The following is a 22,138-nucleotide window of genomic DNA, read 5'->3' on the forward strand; positions in this document are numbered from 1 at the left end:
AGCAGTAAGTAAATCAAATGCTTGAACAGGTGCAGAAAGAGTATTTGCCCTGTGGAGGATAGAGTTACAAGCAGTTTCACTCTGATGAGACAAACAGATGCTCCAGATAAACTGCTGATAAAAGGAATTATTATACTGGCAGAGATCCACCACGTTCCCCTGTAGCACATGGGTGTCACAGTCAAGCACACAGACAGTAGCCATGGGTGAGATCAACCTACCATGGCTAACAATAGGCATCTATAAATGTAGTCATGTTACTGAGCAGTGTGATCATCAGTTTCAAATCATGTCCTGAAAAATATTCATGTAACTTAGTCATCTGTGAAATGAATACACTGCTTTGTACAGAAAGTAATGGATTGCAAAAAAATAATTGTAAGGAATTATAAGGGAAAAGAAATCAAAGGTTTTGCACCATAGATCTGAAATCCTGATCAACCTGCATGTTGAAAGGCAAGGAGATTTCTTTTTCTCCAGATGAATTTGGTGCTTGTTCTGTTCCTTAATCAGCCAGCAGCACTGGGGCATCTCTAGCTGTAATCTCATTAGGACTATTAGGCTGTGATTGTGCCTGTGGTCTGTTGCTGGCATGCATTTGGGCAGACAAATGACCCTCAGAGCTCTCGGAGTCGAGAGGGGATGGGGTCCCTTGTTTCTCACGAGGTTTGAAACTCCTGCATCCCTGACTTTGGCAAGGCACAGTTTGCAGAGCAGCTGGGAAGGGAGCAGGGACAGGTCACCCAGGCTGGGCACACAAGGGCAGTTTGTGAGCACAGCCTCTCCTGGTGTGATGGGGGTCACGTGTGGGCACGAGAATGGCACAGCAGCCTCCCCTCAGTGTGTACATGGCATAAAGCTGGGCCTGTCTGAGCGTTGGCATGACAGCCTGGGCTACTACAGAGCAAAAACACAAGTCAGAAATTAATTATGGGCTCCTTCCTCCTGCTTTGTCCTGCCTGTTACAACTAACACAAGCACAGTAGCTTTTGTTTAGTTGGCCTCTTTGACCAAACTGAAAAATATTTGGATGATATTTCAGGAGTCAGATAGAACTCTTTTCATTCCATTTTAGCCCATTACTCTTCATTACAATTCCAGGTGACACCACAAATACCTGTAGTTCCTCTTCCTCATCCCTGCATGGCTCCGATGTTAATTGATAGTTCTGTTCCTGGGCAGCAGTGGAGTTTGAGTGCTTCTGGAGGCCAGAGGATTTCTGCAGCCCCCTGTGTGAGCCCTGCACATGTGGATCTCCTGCACACAAACCCACAGCAGCTGATGTCATTGTGCATGAGCCTGGGGAAGCAGGCTGCTGAATGAGTGCCAGTGTACCACACAGTTCATAAATATGGAAAAGCAGCGGGCCCTAGCCCAACAAGCTCGGATTCAGAAACATTTAGCAGATGTTCTGCCTGTGGGGGAGGAAAACAGGAGATGAATAACTACAATACTGCAAGAGCAAATACTTTGTTGATGAAACTGCACAAAAATTAGAATGACAAACACACCCTTAGCAGGACTTTGACCTATCCATAAAACAACATCAACATGTTTTATTAATAGTAGTTCCACATTCTCAAGATCAATAAAGTGACTTCATTGATTTACTTTTCCCTTTTTATTAGTACTTCTCTAAACAGTGATGAATTTGGATTGAACATAGGTAGAGTCTTTTTTATAGCTTGTCAAAGAACAGTTCCAGTAGCTCTAATAAAGCAAAAAGCTTCTCAACCAGGACAACACAGATAAAGAGAACCTAACCATGGTTAAGAGTTTGAAGGAAACTTCCAAATCTGTTTGGAAGAGACTGCCAGTTATTTCCACAACAACACCACAAGGGAGCTGCTCTGTACATTTCCTTAAAGGAGTAAAAAGCTGTTGTTTTATAAACAAGCATAGTAAACATAGCTCAGGCTCTCCCTAATCCAAACTCCAAATAGTAAACATGCCTTTTAGACCTTGATGCATGCTCTGTGGAGCAAAGCAACCTCAGCTTAACAGGCAGCTCTTATGGGGAACATTTGTAGTCCAAATTAGGTGAAGAACCAATGAAGGGTCTCAATAATGACCTTGCAGGAGTTGCTATTACATTTCATCAAGGCACATTTGAATCCATTCCCTTTGGTCCTTCTTGGGGACTGTCTGAGTACAAGAAAATGCTGTGCTTGTGATTTTTTTGGTTAGTGGATTAATTGTAGGCCGGCAGTCTAGTAGTACTTCATCTGGGTATGGTGTGCTTGAATATCTATATTTTCTTCCTTGACAAACACTTGTCTTACTGCTTTGGAAACTCTCACACCTCTTTACACACTTGAACTGTTGTTCCTAAAGCATGAAGTGAAACTCAGCTGGGCTGCTCTTCCCAGCCTTGGCATAATTTACCATTTTGGGAGGGAGTTTTCTGCACTTGTGTAGCCCTTTGGTTTGTGTTAATTCTACTTAAGGCTTTACAGTCTAGTGAAGTGAAAGTTGTGTGTTTCTCATCAGCTTCTCATATGCCCACAGTCCTGACTCATAGCAGCAAACCCAAAGCTGCAACTTTATATTTTACTGCTTGGCAAAATCTGTGAGCAGTGAAATTGTCTGCAGTGGATATGCACAGACCCAGAACCTCTCTCATTCTTAAAACAGTTCCAAATGCTGAAGTCTATAATGAACACTCAGCAGATTTGCATGGAGCCCCAGAGAAACCTTCCTTATTAGTTCCTATCAGAACACTTATTTTTTCAGCATGATGGGTTAGAAATGTTTATCTACATGATCCAAACTCACTGCCTCTGATGGGCTGGCTTTTTGTTTTCCTTTTTAACTGCAGAAGTTTTTACCTACAGAACTTTCTACTTAGAGCACCAAGAGATAGGTTTCTTTGAAGTGAATTAGCCTTGTATTTGTTTCCTTGCAACCAAACAACACCAGCAATTAATCTGAAACTCAAGTTTCCAGCTCAGCACACAACATCAGTCAGGATTAGGGTGTGCATGTGTGTTCAGGGGGTTGAATACATAATTTCATAAATATTGCAGCTATTCACATGCCTGTGCAGTGAATAATCACTTGCACCAGGAGAATGCTGGGTGCTTGGTGACTTCTGCCTTGCATTGGAACCACAGATTGAACACTTGTGCTCTTGCTTAGGAAGTCAGTGCTCCAGGACAACTGGACAGAAAACAGCAAATTTTAAATTCTCTGTAGACTAGACTAGTCCTTCACTTTCTTCTGAAAACAGTTCTTTTGGAAGCTCTTAGCTGCTCATTTGTATACAGATTACTCTAACACTGAAAACAAAAAAAGGGTTTAGCTGTCCCGGTAAGTGTGAGCATGAGAAAACAAGACTGTAACTCATCAAGATCCCAATTCAGTCTCTTACAGCAGATGGCAATTCAAATACAGTGACTTTTAACAAAAACACTTGCACACAGGAGAAAAGAGTTCCTGTTAATAGAGAGCATCTCAGGGGCAGTTTGGTTTCATGTTGTGGCCTTGACTTATACAAATTGAAACAAAAAACAACAAAAAATCCTTTGTCACTGTGAATGTCACACTAAAATGTAAAAACAGGAGAGATGATTGCAGAGCACACCAAGTGCTCCTTCCGTTCCACATTGCTCTGGTAAGGCCCCAGCTGGGATCACACTGTATGCTGTTCCTGCAGAGAGAAACTCAGGAAAGACATGGATTAAAGTGAGAGCCACCAAAGGGGAGCACCATGAATCAACAGAGCCCCACCCAATCTAAACTAGAAGGACAGACAAGAAGAAATGAAGTTTTAGGTCTGGAGAATGTGAAAAGTGACATGAGAAATCTTCATGCATCTAAAAGGCTGTTGCAGGAGTTCAGGAGCAAATGGTTTTTTTTTTTGTCTCTGTTGGGTAGGATGAGAAGTACATGTAAATTATGGTAAGAGAGATCCAGCTTTACCATTAGAGGAAACTTTCTAAAGGCAAAAAGAGTAAATCATGAGAGAAGAACATCTTTCCTGGATAGACTGTGGTGTCTGCACTGGGGAGGTCTTTAAGAGGTAAAACAGATGGGACAGAGATGCTTTCACAGGGCTGGAGTTAGATGACCTCTCAGTATCCCTTCCAGTGCTGTCATTTGGTGATCACCTCCTTGTTTGAAAATCTGCTTGCTGTGTTTTTACTTCCTGTTTCCAGATGTGGGGACCCTGCTCTGGGACAGTATGCTTCCCGTGGAATTTGGTGCTCTCGGTTAAAAGAGATTACAGATTCCCACAGGAGCATACACCTGGCTAGTCCTGAACCTTGAAAGATTGTCAAAATAGAATTTAAGATTCCTTGGCTATTTTTACTGTGAAAATAGCTTTGATTTCATAGAGATACCAAAAACTTTCCTGAGTTTTCTTCTGTAACTTGCCTTCCTTGTTATACTCCTTGTCTGACTGGGAGCAACACCTGAGCCTTATGAGCCATCAATAATTTCTCTTGGAATACATTAAAAAATTTTCCTATATATTATTTTTCTATATAGACTTATTTTTCTATACAATTTATATTTTTGTTATTTTTATATGTATTTTTGAAAATGGGACACTGTGCCATACTCTGACTTTATTTTGAGTGGTAGCAGCTCAGCTCCTTGAAAAAGCTCAGTCTGGAACCACAATATTTTCCCCTGGGTTGGTTTGGAACTGCTTCCTCAACAGCTGCTCTGCTCACTAGAGGTCACTTCTGGAGTGCCAACACCCAAGTTTCCAGTGCCTGCAGGCAGGAATTCGCAGGGAATCCATCACTGCCTGGCTGGGTACACTGCTCCCTAGCCTGGTGCAAACCAGGGTTCTGTCAAACCCTCGGGGGAGATAATGGTGCTGGGCTTGCCCTGCACATCACCAGCCTGGAACGCCAGGCTTCTAACCGAGCTGAGATGCAGGATTTCAGCTGTCTTAGCTTGTTGTTGTGTTGCAAAAGAGCCCATTTTGTACTGATGTTGCAGTTTTTGTGAGTGTGCTTTATTAGCCTGGAGTTCTGTACAGTACTGCCTGCCACCCTCCTCCCACTCTGCCCACCACGTGCATGCGGTGACAAGGGACGTGCAGAGGCACTACAGTCCTTTGTTTCTGCTTCAGTTCTACTTGTTTAAACCCCTCCTCTCACTGCAAACTTCTCTGGGAATCCAGCAGCATAATGATGCAAATAACCCTGTCATATGACTTAGCCTCTCTGCTGCTGGATTCCGAAATATCGAGCCAAGACACTCAAGCCTTGCTGTGGATGCCATAGGCAGCCTGATGCTAGAGTGCAGATGGCTCTGCAGCTCCCTAATGGGAATTGTTTGGGTCCTTATTAGCACTTTACAAAGATTCCTGTTCCACTTGCCAGCTCTCCTCCTGACTGCTCAGAGTGCTCAGGCAGTGATCACTGCAAACCCCGTGCGAGTCAGGCCCCGGGAGAGCATTTCCAAACATCTCCTCTATCACTGTGTGTAAACCCCCTCCTCCATCTGCTTTCATTTTTCAGTAATTAACACACCCCCAGCCTGCAGCTTTGCAGGGGAGAACACCTGCAAATGTTGGTTTAGAACAGATAATGGAAGGTGAATCAGCAGGCTGAGGCTCTCCCGTGATTGCAACCAGTAGCTCTCATTTCTCTGTTCATGGAAACTCCATCAGTAAACAGGGTGGGCTGAGCCAAGTTTAGATCAGCTAAAGGCTTTCCTCCATCTGTTCTCAGACAGGGATATAGATAGTGAATTGGGAATTGTGCACTTCTGGCTGATATTTGTCATACCCCGCTGTAGTAAGAATTTGCTCAGCCATATCATTAACTCATTTTATGCATCTCTTATGAATGATATCTGCTTGGTGCTTTATTGTGTGCTACTACAATACCTGACTACTTGTCATGCCAGAATCTCTAATATGCTATGGAGACTTCTCTTAAGGTGGGGTTGGAAGGCTGTAGCTTTGGTGGGACATTTCTGGGTTCCTCTCAGTGCTGTCAAAGACCAGGACTGGCTCATTGCCTGGTCCAGCCAGTCCCTACACTGTCACCTCAGTGTGACCTGAGGGATTAGCCAATATTTGGAGCTCCCAAGCCGAGATGATTAGCTGGAGACAAGGATGATGGCAGCAGCATCCACCTGCTGCAACACTGCTCATTTTCTCTTTCACTGCAGGGGTATCAGGGTCAGATAAAGGTGATACAGAGATTTCATCATCAGAAGGCATGAAGAGACACTTTATTAACAGAAATCTACAGTTCTTATAGAAACAATGGTGGACTTAAGATTGGATTGGCCTTTAGGAATCTTCTCTCACACTATTACGAGCTATGAATAGTGCACTCTAGAGACTATATCTATAAACAATAGTTATGGAAAGAGAGATTATAATTGTTTAAACTCTTTCTTCTAAGTTTCCTACAGCTTCTACACCACTTCCCAGGATTTTCCTGGGAGAACCATGTCTCTCTCTGTTCAGAGGATATGTAATTACTGCACTTCCCGAGCGCAGGGGTACAGAGCTCTCCCCGAGCGCATCACGCTCCCAACGGGACGAGCTGCTACGGCCACCCCGAGCCAAAAAAAATCTCCGGGCTTTTCTCAAGACGGCTTTACAAGGGTCTCTGCGGCCGCCTTCCCCCCCCCCCCCCCCCCCGGTGCTACCGCTCGGCTCCACCGGCGTTCCCCGTGTCCCGGGGCGCGCTCCCGAGACGCGCACCCCTCCGCCCGGGGGCGCTTTAAACGGCCGCCGCTTGGCCCCGCCCCTTTTTTGATCTCCACCAATCCCCGCCCGGCCGGTTGCAATTCGAGCGGTGGGAGCGTACCACTGCCACATGGGGCGGGGGAGCAGCGGGGCTGTCTCCGCTGTCGGGGGATAACCGCGCGGGGCATGGCGCCCGTTCTCCGCCACACCTGTTGCTTTCCCGTTGCCTTTGCTCTCCTCCCCTCGTCTCTCCTCTGCACGGCGTGCCCAGCGGCTGCGAAGCCGCCGTTTACCGCCGCCCCTCCCCTGTCCCCGGTGCGCCGCCCCAAGGGCCGGGCGGGAAGGGGGCTCTGCCCGCGCGGTGGGCGGGGCAGCGGCAGCGCGAGCTGCCAAGGTGTGCGCGCGCGCGCCGCCGCGGCTGCACCCGCCCCTCCCGCGGCGGGCAGGGACGGGCCGGTCCCGCTCCGCTCCAGCCTCAGTCCCGGTGTAGCCCCAGCCCCGCTCCGCCGCCCCCGAGCAGCGGCATGAAGCGAAGGCAAGTGCCCGCGGTGGGCGGGAGGGCTGCGGGTCGGCAGGTGGGGCGGGGGCGGCGGCGGAGGGTCCCCGTCGTGTGGCGGCACCGCGCGGCGAACGGCCCCGGCGCGCGGAGCGGGGTCTGCGCGCCGTGTGGGGAGCGGCGGCTGCGGCTGAGGCGGGCACAGGGCGGCGGGCACCGGAGCGCGGTCTCTGCCGGCGGTCCTGTGCCGGCTCCGTGCCCCGGTTACACGGCTCGGCGCCGGGCAGGAACGGGGCGGACCCGGGCCGGAGCGGGCGGCTCAGCCCCGAGGGCACCGCGCGGCTGCTGCGGCTCGGCCGCATCGCCCCGGGCGCCGCGCGGGTGCCTCGCAGCGCCCGCGGCCGCCTCAGGGTCACGGAGCGCTGCCGGTGCTTCCGTCACACGGAGCTTACGGCACCCCTACGTGAGGCACGGCATAAACCGCCCGCAGCTCGCACAGGCTGCTGCTTGTCCTGCCTTTGGCCCTTTTATTGTCATTCGAGATAAAGGCAGTATGAGCGATTGTAATGCTTGTGCCTCTCTTCCTCCATTTGTTGTGTTATAGCTCATTCTTAATCTCTGCGGGCCGTTGTCCTAAGGTGTGTTTAAGATGTTTAGTACTTAACAAGGGCCGCTGCTTCTAAAAATAGGTTTTTTCTTGTACGATAATAAAAACCCGGTTGTCCATTCACTGCAATGCCTTAATTCCATATACTGAAGAAGATCTCTCTTACTTCATGCTGTCCTCTCTTACCTCATCCCTTTAAGGTTAGTGCTCCGGAGCACCTGGAAATGATTCCTCCGTCTCGATAAAAGTTACTGTTGAGTCTGACACGACAAAAAATGCTGTTTCCCTTGTTGGTCCTGTCATGCTGCTTAGAAAGTTGAAAAAAAAATGAAGAATCTGCGGGAAGACTTTGAGTGTTAGACTCAAATTGGCGTTCTTGGTTTTTCTGAACTTTAAATGAACTTTGTCTGTGCTGGTGTAATGGACTTAGGGGAAGCTGAGCAAATAAATGGACTCTCAGTGGACAAGCTGGATATGCTGAAACTGACTATCCATGAGGCATTTTTCAAAGCTCAGTTACCTTGTGTATTTCAAAGTTTCTAAAAAACTAGAAACTTTGAAATAGACATGGAAACTGACCTTTGAAAGATGAAATAAACAAGGTTTTCTTTCAGTAATTATGCACTTGCTTGAAATATACTACTCTTACCGAAAGTTACACTAATATATTTTTCTGTATTTCTTATAATGTACATGTTCTGTTTATTTCTCACTGTCACGTTCTCGGTACTTGTGTTTGGGTTGGTTGCACTGCAGGGATATGTTCAGTAAAAATAACTCCCTGCATGGGAATTAAGCTCTTCAATCATGGGAATATTTCTGCCGGCCTGAGAGTCTGTGAAAGCTTACTGGTACAAAACTAGATTTAGAGTTAGATTGAAGTTGGCAGCGCCTCTTTAAACCAGCCAGAAGTCCATGGCACTTTCATCTGCAAAAATCACACTACAGTTAAGAAAAGAGATGTGTTTGTAATTAGCTCGAAGCTTGCTAAACTACTTGTGTCTAAGCTGATGTCTTAACCAGGTGTGCTGGACTTGTATTCATTCATGTCTTAAATTACATGGAAGGCGCACCTTACAGCTAATTTGTGATGTTGGTAATCCTGTAATTATTGTATTAATGATGGGGAACTCCTCTTCAGTGTTACAGGACAACCATAAATATTTTTCTTTTACCAGTTAATTCTAAGTATTTGTGCAGAGGAAATAACTAATAGTTATGCTGCTGAATTACATGTATCAATATTCAATAAATTTGAGTACAAGTCCTGTTTCTGACTATGCTGTGTATTAAGAAAGGACCTGTAAATAATATGTAACTGTATATTCCTGTATAAACCTAAATGCAGCTGGTTGAGGTCAGGATGACATTTTATTCTGAGCTTTCTTGCCTCCCTGGGTTTCAGCTATCCCGTGAACATGCCTCACATGAGAAATATCAGTTCTTTTGCAGGTGCAGGTCTCTTGATAAAGGCTCTGGCACTGTTACTTTGAGTCCTGGTGTTCACATGGTAGTGCAGAGCTGGTGACACTTCTTGGAGAAAGCTGAGGCAGAGCTTGGACATGTTCCTCTTTTTTTGCAGGATTTAAAAATTACTTCTCAGGCACTTGGGTAATCTGTGAATGGATTAGGATTTTGTTAGTTTTCTCCTTTAGGATTTTGTTCATTTTCTCCTTTGCAAACACAGGGGCTGCCCTAATCTCGGAGCAGCTCAGGGTAGCTGCAGGTGTAGGGAGAGCTGTCTGTGCTGCTGCTGTCTGTCCTTGGCTGAGGCAGGAATCTCCCACTCTGGCTGTGCCACTGGAAATTGCCCACAAGAGCAACAGCAGAGCCTGTGTGTGCCCTTACAGCCTGATGATTTAGGAATCTTTTCTCTGCCCCTTGGTCTCTGTCCTAACAGCCTGGAGTGAAGGAAGCCCCATCAGTGCAGCTGCAGGGACATCACACAGGAGCAAGGCACACGCCTGCCCTGGCAGCTGCTCTGACACTGCCCTGTCCATACAGGGCTGCAAAGTGCAGCTCTGCCAGCTCCTGTGTTGCTGAGGTGCTCCTGGTGTGGATGTGCTCCCTGAGAGGTTTCCTGGGAATGCTTTTACTGTCACAGACCCTAATGATAATCTCATCTTTTTATCCAGAAAGGGGAGGAGGGAACCGTTACCAATGATCAGTGCAGGGAAGGGGGATTCATGTGAGCTCCCCTGTGAGCTGTGTTTGCCCTTAAGTGTTGTTTTAGGTCTTTAGAACTGACCTGACCCTTGCAGACTATGGCAGGATGTAACCTAGATGTCAGCTCCAGGGGTGCTGCTCATGACTGGAGAGGTGGAAATAAAATAGCAGTGATACCCAGCTGGAGCTCGTGCTGCTGTTTGGAAATGATGTGATAGATACCAGAGGCAGGCACTGTTTGTTTACTAGGAGGGCAGCCCAAAAGCATGGGGATAGAGCAAGGGGTAAGCCAGCATAGGAACGTCAGCTCACCATCCTTTCCTTCCTTTTTTCTCCTCCTCCTTCCCCCAGCTGAATGACATCTCACGTTGTAATTGCACAGGGGAGAGGGAGAAAGGCAAAAGTGCATCCAGGGGAGCCTGGAACATCTACAAGCCAAGGAATGAGAGCTGCAATAGATAGTGTTTGTGAATGGTGTGAAAACATGTGGATTTCAGCTGACTGTTTGGGGCCCAGGATGAGCTCAATTTCAGTGAATTATTTGTTGTCTGTACCTGTGGATTCCTTCTAATGGTGAGGTAGTTGGAATATGGGTTAATGAGTTGATAAGACTCTAACAGCATTTGGTTTCTTTGTGTTAACAGTAAACAGACAAGGCTCTCCTCATTCTCATTCCTGTGTTGTGTCTTGGTTTGAAGAGGCACCGTGATTCTCTTGTGTATGGAGTGACTTGTCATGGAAATGGAGTGCCCAGATATGGGCAACAATTTAAGGAAGGGCAGCTCACCTCTGTGGGCAGCCTCTCTTCTGATACCTTGTCTTTTATTTTTTTTTCTCCTTTGAAAGTTTAATCAAGCAGCAATCGTTTGCCTTGATAGCAAGAGGAAACTGAAGGATGTTTTTCTTTCTCTTTTTTTTTGATACTGAAATTTACTCCATTCAAAAGTTATTCAGTAAGACTAGGAAAGGAAATGCAAGTTCTTGCTTTTCCTAGACAGCAGTAAATTAACAATAGGATTATTTCAACTTCAGGAAAGAGGAATGTACTTCATCCCACACTTCCTGAGGGAGTTCATAACTTTTCTGCTGAAGGTGGGCAGTAGCAGCATAGTTCTTTTGCAGAAGACAAAAACTTGGTTTCTTTGATAGAGATCAACTGTTCTGAACCTGTCATTTTGCAATAGACAACATGAGAAACTGCCTTTCATTTTTGAGAAGGGACACTGAAGAAAGCTATGGAAATTGTGAGGAAAACCTTTTTACTACATTCCTGTCTCTCTCAGCCTGTCATCTCTTTCTTCCCAGATCTTTATCCTTGTTATATGTTAACCTTTTTCATTCTTTCTCCACGGAGTCTTTGAGATAGGATCTTTTGTGTCTAGCCACATGGTTAAAACTAGTCTAGTGTCTGGATTTCTTCTTGACATTGAGCTGTTCAAAACAATGACCATTTTTACTGAAAGTCATTCATATGTGGGGTTATACAGCTACAGACATAAACTCATTTTCTGCTGTTACCTGGAGTGAAATGCTGCGGAGCACTTGACGCGTAGTCCCAGTTGGCGATGCTGCTTGCTTTGAGGCATTCAGCAAAGCCTTGTTGTGGCCTTTCTTTGCTTTGATAGTGCAGAAGGAGGAGTGGCAGGCAGATGGATGTTTCTCAGCCATCATGGAGAAGGGTCCCATAGATATCTCTGCTGCTCCTCATCTTCTGCCTTCAGAGAAGTTCATAATGTTCTCACCTGCTGTGAGCTGACTGACCCAGAACAGGTCGGCAGTGGAATCAACAGATCTCTGCTTATCTGCCTTGAGTGGTTTGGCCTTTTTGCTGTGTTCTCTTCTTGCCTTGGATCCACTTGTCCAGCAGTCATACCTTGGGGTGCAATCTCTGTGCAAGAGAAGTGTTTTCTTGTTCTGCTCCTATGTAGCATGTTACATTTTGGAGTTCTGGTTTAGACTGATGATCTCAAATGTTCTTGTAGGATACAAAGCAGAGGTAAAATCTTGCTGTTTTCTCTGCTCCAGCCTCAGTCCAGGAATGTTTTTCTTACCTTGTGGGTCTATTGCTGTGTTTGCCTGCATTAGGATTCCAGTTGCACAGCTTAATTAAAATCTGGGAAATAGCCCATTTTCAGAATGAACTTCCTCTTTGGCCAGCAGGAAAATTGTTGTGTTGCTGCTCTCTGCCCTGCTGTTTGGAAATAATTCCTCTGAAAATGCAGTGCTTTGAAGTGAGGCAAGGCTTGCTGGGGGCTGGTGTGGTTGAGGGAAGAGGACATTGAAGGCTTCTAATAAAACTCTTTCAATCTTTACTTTATATCTTTCATTTTCATGGCTCTAAGATGCTTTGGAATGAACTTTGGGTGATGTGTCTGAAGTCTTAGGGTATAATCTTCCAGTCTTCTAAGCAACTTCTGAACTGAAGTGACAATGGATAGCATAACTTTTACAGTGACCTCTCTTTAGATTACTGAGATCTCTACTTTGAGTCTGTGGGGAGAGCTCTCACTGAAGTGTAGGCAGAACAGCAGCATTTTTGTGGGATCATATCTCTGCTATAGAAATCAAAGTGCTTGTGGCTGTGTGAGTCCTATCTAATATTTCTATCTCTTTATGAGCATGATGGAACTGCCCTGGTTGAACAAAATGGTTGGGAGCCCCTTTTTGCCTTCCTCTTGATATTTCTGAAGATGCTGTGTAGACTTAGACAACTGTTAAAAAGTCTTGTTGGGTTTGGTGTAAAGGACAATATCAAATCTGCTTTGTTTTGTGAGATGCTGCAGCTTGTAGGGATTTGCACCATTTAACACTCCCATGTTTTTCAGGGTTCATTCAAGAGTTGAGTCTAAAGGCAAGCAGAAGGCAAATGTAATTCTAACCCAGCTGAAGAGCACAAACCCAATTGATATCCATCAGTGATTCCCATGGGATTGGTTATTCTGGATCTTGTGTTGGGCAGTGTCCTCCAGCATTTCCAACAGCATTGTTGTGTGACTGAAGGAATGAAGGGGAGGACAGCAGACTTGATCTCTTCTCCTCTGTGGTGATGTGCATGGAAATGAGGAATGAGGGCAAGTGTTTGTTTGGGAATCATGCTTTAAACAGTTAAATCTAGCAATGTTTCACTAGTTTGTTTTTTTATTGTTGTTTTGTGGCAGAAAGTAATTTCTTTAATAGCAGTCTGTGTACATGGTGTATGGTACTCCATCTGCTATAAACAGAGTTCTGCTTCTGCTCCATTTGAGGAAGTCTAATATGGTTTTTCTGTGTCTGGGAGGGTAAACAGCTTTGGAGAATGCACCATGCTTTTGATGATTCACTTTCTGCACTAAATCACTAATTCATTAATTAGGCAAGGTTCCCATTCAGAGCTCTCTAGAGCTGTGTCTCTTGCTGCGCTGATTGTAAAGCAAGACTGATTTGGAGTTAGCCTTTGTGTCTGCTTTCCCTGCTGAGCCTGGGAAAGCTGGTGCCTCACTCCAGGTACTTCAGGTTTCTTCCAGATTTTGTGCCATTTGCTGCTTGTAAACAGAATCTGAACGCACAACCAGGGGTTGTAGGGCTGCTCACACATTTTGGTGGCAATAGCCATGAGCCAGTAGGAGCAAGGAGTGTGTCCAGGACGTGCCTCCAGGGCTGGGTTAGCTGTGCACTTTGCTGTGTTCTTCTCTTGGAGAGGAATTGGTTAATGCTAATTTAGAGATGGTATAGTATCAGCTGTGATCTACACCAGCTAAATTGCTTGCAGAGTGTCACTTGAGATGTTTGCTTCCTCCTTAGGAGAATTCTTCTGCTGATGTGCCCTTTTCTGGACCATTGTCTACATGGCTCATCAGTCTGGAGTGCCTTGTTTTTAGTGCCATGTACTCTCTGGAGAGTTTATTTCTAAATAGTTACTGAAGCAACAGTCTTCTAAAATGCTGCAGTGTTAGGGGTAGAAAGAATTAAAATGTTTAGTGATCCTCTGAAAGTCTAAATTGAAAAAAATACATTTGTATCCTCCCTTCTCTAAGGCTGCTGGTTGAAACTGTGTTAAAGACGACTTGTTTACTTTGTGTTTTGCTTCATCAGAACTCCTCCAGTTTAAATTGTGTGTGTTCCCAAAATGAAACATTGCCAAAGCCAAATGTTTTACTTCAGGGGCTGCTGTGCACTGTCCTTCATTCTCTTCTATAAAAAGATTGCTTGTTTTCACCTGTGGTGAATTCTGCCATCTTAAGGTGGGCTTCATCTTGAGATAGTCATCTTGGAACTGTAGCTCCCCTGGAGCAGTAAGGTACTGTTACACAAGAAAAATAAATTTACTTTTTTAAAGAGAAGCATTTTGTAAGTCTTCCTTCCTTGTGCCAAAAACCTGGGGACTTTACTGTTTACCCTCTGCCAAAAAAATTCAAAGAAAATGTTTTTCCAGAGGTCAGATTTCCTTATCACATTGTACTCCTCTACTTTATATAATTTTCTTTCTAGATCTAAAGTCTTCAGATGGGTTGTGTCAGGACGAGAATTAAAGTTAATGTGTTAATTTGAAATATATAGTGCTACTGATAAATCAAATTATTAATCGAAAGTCACAGGATGTCACCTCCATGTAAAAGGGTTTGTCTTTTTCTTAGTCCTAATTCCCTTGCTGCTCCATTCCTGTTCTCTCCAGCTATCACAAAAGCCTCTTTGTTGTTCATTTGACTGTTAAACTATGCTTATTTTATGCTTCATCAGACTCTCAATGAGCTCAAGGTTTATAATATCAAAAGTCTGGCTCTCCAAGGGTGAGAGAAGCTAACAGGTTCCATAAAGCTGTAGGGATCAACCAGCACACAGGAAAACACCCAGACAGTCAAGACCTTTTCAATGGCAGTGGAAAACATTGGTGAATCCTTCTTAGCATTCATGCAAGCAATACTGCTGATTTCTGGGCACAATCCTTTCTCACAGCCGGGGTCTGCCTGTGCATTCAGCTCTTGGGCAGAGTGCTTTGGTTCTAGGTTGTGGAGAAAGCAAAGAATTTCAGAAATGTGAAGCACACATCAAAGTTGGAAGAGAGAGTAATAAAAAGAGAGGAAAGGACGTGGCCAAGCAGGTCCCACATGCACAGGTCAGACGTGGCCCAGCAGGCCAGTGCCTACTGCACACCGGCCTCACTTCTTGCTTTTCCTGCTGCTGTCACAGCAGAGGTGCATCTCGAAGGGAATGGACTGGGAACCAAGTGCTCTGAGATGAGCAGAGTAAATTGAGTATTGACTTCTGTTGGGTTTGGGCATGAATTGCCTTACAATGCTGTGCTAATTACAGCAATTCAGGAAATGATTCACAAGAGTGGGTAGCTGAGCTTGGGTCTCCTAACAGCTGCTTTAGCTCAAGCTAGGTTGGATTATTTACTAGAATTGTGCTCCATGGGCTATAATGGCACTTGCAAATGCTCAGTGTTAATTCCTCACTTGATTGAATGGAGTCCTTTGGGAGCAGCTTTCAACCTGTCCACAAAGTCAGGGGCTTTGTTATGTATTTAGAAAAGTTTCGTTACAATGGTATGGGGTAGAAGGTGTTTCCAGTGCTGTGACTTAAATGCTGGGTTGTTACATTGGATATTGCATGGTATCAGTGGGGTTTGCTGCTTGCTTCACCATGTAGGCTCCAATATGGAGAGAATATCCTTAGTAAGTATCAGGGAATCTGACAGCCAAGTAGATTCTGTAAGCCGGTTCTCAAATGCAGTCATGACTTAAAGCATTTTTTTTCAGGTATAAAAACCTGTTTTGTTCTGTATCCCCAAGAACAAATGCAACAGATATTAGTATTCCTATTTGCTGGGCTAGCTGCTGCTGTGTGAAATACAAACTGCTGTGGCATATTCAGGTTTATGCCACAGTTAAATGTGTGCAGTGTCTGTGGCGTTTGTTATGACAGCAAAATCTTTAGGTGGCAAGAATAAGGTCATGGGTGTGAGATTCACTTGCATACAGCACTTCTTGTTGTGGAAAAGAATGTTTGGCAGGCATCAACTTTCTAAAACCTGATAATACTCAAGTGCTGCAGAAAAATAATTCTTTCTGTGAAGGTCTTGGAAATAGTGGTGATATGAGCTCTGGCCAGCCTCCTCAGCTCTGGGTTTAGAGAGGCTTTTCTTGCCAGGTATAGGAGGGAAACATGATGGACCGACCAGGCTTTTGGTGTTTGTGAGAGCCTCCTAGCGCTGTGGAATGGAGCAGCAGAGCATTCCTGCAGTCTGACTGCAGGATCTACTGGTTACATCCAATGGTTAATGGCAGGGCAGTGCAGATGAGCTGTGACCTCCTCTCCCAGGCAGAGCTCTGACTCTGAGGAGTTAAAACTTGGAGAGGAATGGACTGAGGTCAGCAGCACGAATAGTCTGTTCAGTAAATAATTTTCTTTGCATACTGACTCCATTCTTTCACTCATTATTTGCTCCACTTATTCTTTTCCCTTCCTACACACATGCAGGCAAATTCTCTGGCTTTATTATCCTCTCTTGCCCTGGTGACCACCTCCCAATGGCCACTTGTCAGTGTGCCACACCCTGTGGTAAGGGGGTTGTAGAAGACAGGTGTGCTGAGCAAAACCCACCCTGGCTCTGGGATGGACACCTCTGCTCAGCGTAGGAGAGCACGGCTGTTTTCCAGCTGCTCCTGCAACTCTGCCTGCTCGGAGCACTGCAGTGGCTCTACGGAATGCAGGAATGCAGCACGCAGGAGGGAGATCGTTCTTCAGGCAGCCAGGAAGAATTCGGAGCTGTTGCCCACCTTGTTTTCCCCTTGGTGGCAGGCTGTGAGCTTGTGGGTGAGTGAGCATCTGGTACAAGGCTGCCGGGGAAATCCATCAAATGGCCCTGCTGTTGGAGAGAATTTGGGGACATGTAGGACGGAGCATTGCTTAATGCTGGAGTCTGCTGAACCTAGCAGGCTTTCCTAGGGCTTGGGCAGGATGAAATGAAGAGAGAAAAAGCTTTTAAGGGTCCTGTATCTGAGGATCCACAGAAAACAGCTAAAGGAAGAAGTAGGATTTGGGGAGGTTGAGTGACCTTGAATGTGTGCTCCAGTGAAAGAAGCAGTAGCATGTGTGACTGGTATTTAGGAAAATATTTTCTGGGAGGCCCTTTTGTTAGGGGATAAGCAGTTGAAATGTCCTGCATTTGTTGAGAGATCTGTTTTGATTTTTCAGTGGAAGTGTAATAGCTGCTGTTTGTCACCTTTTTACATTATCTTGTAAATGCTGCTATCCCCGGGCTCCTGCAAGATGTGCTGGCTCTCTTTTGCGAGTGCTAAATTAACTTAGGAAACCCCACCGACAGAATGGAGTAGGTGCTTGGCAGGTGCACTGTAGAATGGCAGCTGTTGAGAAGGCAGCCCAGGTATAATGATAAATTTATATTTCTGGATTTGGGGGGCTTTGGTTCTGCAGCACTCAGCCATCTCCAGCCCAGTAATTCTTGCCTGCTGTTGGAACACAGCATCTGTGTTCTTTTCTCTTTCCCTTAGGGCACTGTTGTCTGCTTCATTCTTCTGAGGTTTTTATGCTTTCCATTGTGTTTTCTTAAATGAAAAGGCAGCTCCAGAAACAAACAAACAAAATTCCTTTCTTGTTTGATTTCTGTTTTTCCTTTATAAAACGATTTTCCTGCTTCTCCTGATATGGCAGCATTATTTGAACTAGGACTTTTCTCAGCTAAGGTCTATTGCTGCAGAGCCAGTGGGATAAAGTGAGTATGTAATGCTTGCTATGAGAAGTTATTTTTTACACTTGATTTAAATATTGATAATAGTGGAGTTACAGTTCTGAAGATACTAAATCAAGACAATTGTTCATTGTTTTCTAAACAGGCTTTAGATACAGCTCTCCTGTGAGTACATTGTGCAGTGAAGTACATTCCTTTTCAGTAAATAGACAGGCTTTAAGGCCCTCAGGTTCTTCAGATCTGAAACAACAGCAGCAGTCACTACAACTAAATACAAAAGAAAAAACAGCTATAGGATTTTTAGGTGTGTCTTGGGCAGTGCCTCTGCCCTCCAGTTGGTTTTTGAATCCTGGGGTTCTGTGTCCTCTTTGCCTGCTCTTGTCACACAGCACAGCTGTCTGAGAGTGCACAGAGTCTTATCAGAAATCTGATCTGGGTTTAAAAATAGCCTTGTTGGAATAAAAGATGTGAAACAGGGCGGGTTCACTGCAGGATCCAGAACTGCCATGGTGGCATTGCTGGTCAGGGAGGAGGATTTTGTGCTGAATGACAGGGAAAAGTTGTTGCTTAATGATGTTGGGTTTGGGAGGACATAGTGCCCGTGGAGAAGAGGGAGGAATGTTCCAAGAGAAGTACTACAAGCTTTTATGAAAGAAAGAGGCGAGAAATGCAAATTAATAAGGAGAGAAATACAACCAGTGGTTGGATGAGGTGCCATAAAATCACCATTTCTACTGAACCATTATTCCTTTCCCACGTAGGGTTTTGGTTCCTAGGCTGGTATTGACTCTTCTGCGTGTGCAGGGCCTCAGCTAAAGGAGCAGTGCTTAATGTAGTTTTCTGTTAGCTGCTGTCTGCTTCTCCTTTAGCTCTGCCAGCTGCTTCAGGTGTGCCTGGCCAAGTGAAGATTGTCTCTTCTGCCTGTACCAGCTGTTTTTATAACAAAATTTGCCTCTTCCTCTCTGTGACCTCATAATATTTTTCCTAGCAAAATAGATGCTACTTGCTCATTCTTAATTACTACTGAATATGTAAAACAATCAAAGCTTTTAATAACTGAACACATGACTGCATTTTCCTGTTGACTGCTGATTAGTAGCAGCTTTGTGAAAAGCAGTTGGCTCTTAAAAAGCTGTGAGGTTTTCTGTTTGCGTTTTTTTTTTTGGTTTTGTTTTTTTCTGTTTTTTCCTTGTTTGTTTGTTTTTGTTGGGGGTGGTTTTCTTTTTTGGAGGGGTTTCTTGGGGGGGGTTGGGGTTTTTTTTGGGTTTTTTTTGTAGAGTTAGTTTTCAGGTGGATATTTAAGTACCCATTTGTGTTAGGCTGAGATGTCTTGCCATGTAGTGCCTCTTTTATGCTTCCTTCAAGGGGTTTGGCACTGATTCAGGAGGACACCTTTTACTGTAGTGAAGTCTTGGGATGCTGATTTAATGTAAAAAGGAGGGGCAGAGTATGCCAGGACTTTTGTGAAGCATTGGAATGGAATTGACTTAAATCCTGGCTGTACTCAGAGGATGATTGGAAGTGACCTGTGTCACTGCTCCGGGATGAGCAGCCACCCTCAGGAATGGAATTTCTTGTGTCTCTGCAGAGAAATGTGAAATAAGATGCCCTGTCTGCTTGTGAAGGAGGAGTGTGAGGCAGGTGGAGTCAGTGCAGTCTTTAAACAAATTCTGGACAAAAATTAGAGCTTCTAACCCTGATGCATCTGAATGTTATTCAGCCTAAAGAGAAATGGAAAGGAAGCAAAACTGGAAAGGAAGGACCCAGTTTCATTCCTGTTCCAGCTGCACACGAACAGGGTGGACTCCACACTGTCCACACTCTGCACTGCTCAGGAGGGTGACATGGGTGACATTGGTGGCTGCTTTTCTGCCTGTCTCCTGTACTTTGCTCTCTAGGTGAGTTAGGCATTTGCAGCCTGACAGGGTTTCTGTCTGTAGTCTGTCCTTATCTAGGAAAGCAGCATTACCTTTTCAAATGGTGAAAATACTATTGATCTAACATTGCACTGAAATTCTTTCATCTCTAGGTGTCCCTGCCCTTTTGCCAAATTGGGTGATGGGCTTTGTCCCCTCAGATTCTGAAGGGAGATAAATGAAATGCAGCATGATTGCTCTGGAGTTGACCTTCATGAGTGTAGACGCAGCTAGGATAGGAATCCAGGGCTCTTAATTAATACACTGATCCCGGGAACAGGGAACCTTTTCTATCTTGCACATGTGATAGATGTGTTTGTGGGCATGAGTAGCAACTAATGAATAATATACATGTACTAATGAAGTCCTACATCTGTTTTTACAGTTGCATGTGGGTATGGACTTGCAAGATACCAGTGTGGGTGTGAAGAGATGCAGGCCTGGGAAAATTGTGATAGCTTGTAACGGAGCCACTTGGCACATACAGTGTGTCCAAATGCCTACTTGCAGAACAGTATTAAAAGACAAAATAAAAGTTTCCACCCTCTCCTCCCTTCCCAAAAGAGTCATGCACCATAGATGTTTTTGTTTTGTTTTTTTTTAAGCATAACTATTCCTTGCTGAAAATATTAATTGTGCTTCCTGTCTCTGACTTTTTGAATGGGAACCACTGTTTTGTGACCACTTTTCACTTCCCCAGGTAGTGCTGCTTTGTGGGAAAGTGAATGCTGTTCAAGTGAACCTGAAACCCTTTTTAATATACTGTGAAATGAAAAATTTGGGTGGCTGGTGGTGAAACTGGGAGTTGTTTCTAGGGATGTGTGCATTGAGCCCCTTCTGTGACAAAGGTGCCTCTTCCTTCTGTGCTTGCTTGTTTTTAAGAGATTGGTGATTCACAGATATGTTGTAAAATCTGACCTGCATAAATCTGGGGGTTAGTCACAAGAATGTTTGTTTCTGAAATGGATGGTGTTTTATTTATCTACCTACAGTGCTCCAGAAGCCTGTGACCTCTGTAATGTTTCTGAAATATCTGTCATACCTGATGGCCCTTCATTAACTACTTTTGTTCCTTTAACAAAATCATTTTATAGCAAGAGCCTCAATATTTGACTCTGAAATTTTTGTTTGTGAAATTATCATTCTGATTTAAATGTTGAAAGAGTCCTGATTCGTAGGAGGAAATGCACATTCAATTCTTTTACTGCAGTGTAGATAACTTGAGAAATAAGAATACAGTGTTCTGCTCTCCTGTCGTCTCTTTTGTTGTACTCTTGTTTTTAAAAGGTGTTTGACCTTTTCAGAAGACTGACATAGTGGAGGCAGCCTGTTTTGCTTTTAGCATTCACAGGATCTTTTTTTAAACTGTTGATTCAGTGTGTATTTTATCATTTTTGTATGGAAGCTTCTTTTGTTCAAGCCTTCTGTTCCTCAGGGCAGTCCCGAGTTAATTTACCAGCCTGTTTTGTAATTTTGTAACATTAAGTGTTCTTTTTCAGAAAACCATGAAATAAACAGGATTTATGGCTCTTTAGTGGCTTTGTCAATGTAATGAACACACATCTTGAATAGGGACTAAATTTGGGTTCTTCACTGCAAACATCCCAACTACTGCCTTTTAAAAAAATATGTAACTAAATGACTAATCAGTGCCTGAACTTTATATAACTTGGCCAGTCCTGGGAGCTGCACTGAACTACACAGCCTAACATTTTTTGTTATAATTCTGGTTCTGGCACCAGTCATACCTGTGGTGCTTTCTCAAGGTGTCCTGCCACAAGAGGTGAAAAAAAAAAATGGAGGCAGGGAAAGTCAATGCACGAGCTGTTTCATACAGGGACAACTAGTGAATAAATAGTCCATGATCAATATGCAGTGAGTGAAGCAGTTGTTCATATTGGAATAAGTTACATTCTGCTTCTGGCATGAGAGTATGTGCTCCATCTAGTTCTGATGTGGGTGGATTTCCTCCCTGGAAATCACTGTGCCCTCGGGTGTGCTTTTTTAATATCGGCCAGTCTGACTGCAGATCATTTCTTCCCTGCTTGTTCCTGTGTGCCTTTGTTTGTTTGTTTAAATTCCTGGTCACACAGAGTTATTTGCTTGTAGATTAATTTATGGAAACTCATCTCACAAGTTGTCAGGTAGCGTTTCAGAGACCTTTCTTTGTGTGTTTCAAGTTAACTGATGGAAAAGAGGCAGCTCACTTTGCCCCAGGGATAATGTATGGGAACTCATGGAATTCTTCCTGCTCCTGCTTGGCATGCTAATAAGGATGAAATAACAGTGAAAAGGAAAAAATGAAGCTGGTGCTACTGCCCTGAGAAGGGAAGTGAGCCCAGCAGCCTCATGTGGCTTCTGTCTTGTTATGCTGGATTATGCACTGTAGTAAACCTGACTTATATTTTTATTGGGCTTTTGAAAGAGTCCAAATTTTACAACTGTATTTAACACTTCTAGATGAGTGGGAGGCTCTCCTGTATATGATATGTAGAAGGCCTCACTTTTTATTTTGTAGAAGGATAATCAGGGAATGGTTCCTGGATCAGTATTGTCACTGCTGATGCAACTTGAAAAGAAATCGAAACAACCCCTGGAC

The 22,138-nt window shown here is 44.5% G+C and overlaps 1 protein-coding gene across 19 annotated transcripts in view; it reads left to right on the forward strand.

The window, feature by feature from the left end:
• Positions 1–22,138, forward strand: part of MICAL3 (microtubule associated monooxygenase, calponin and LIM domain containing 3) — a 173,231-nt gene that overhangs the window by 13,837 nt on the left and 137,256 nt on the right. For 16 of the 19 annotated variants that reach the window (XM_074538896.1, XM_074538880.1, XM_074538876.1 and 13 more), the window contains exon 1: positions 7,041–7,199. The exons of 2 other annotated variants lie outside the window; for them this stretch is intronic. The gene's annotated coding sequence lies outside the window, so the exon portion shown is untranslated. Of the gene's footprint in view, positions 1–7,040; positions 7,200–7,565; positions 16,729–22,138 lie in introns of those variants that run through there. One more of the 19 variants, XM_074538879.1, reaches the window with a different exon arrangement.

Source organism: Zonotrichia albicollis, chromosome 4 (assembly GCF_047830755.1).
Source record: "Zonotrichia albicollis isolate bZonAlb1 chromosome 4, bZonAlb1.hap1, whole genome shotgun sequence".
NCBI classification, from domain to species: Eukaryota; Metazoa; Chordata; class Aves; order Passeriformes; family Passerellidae; genus Zonotrichia; species Zonotrichia albicollis.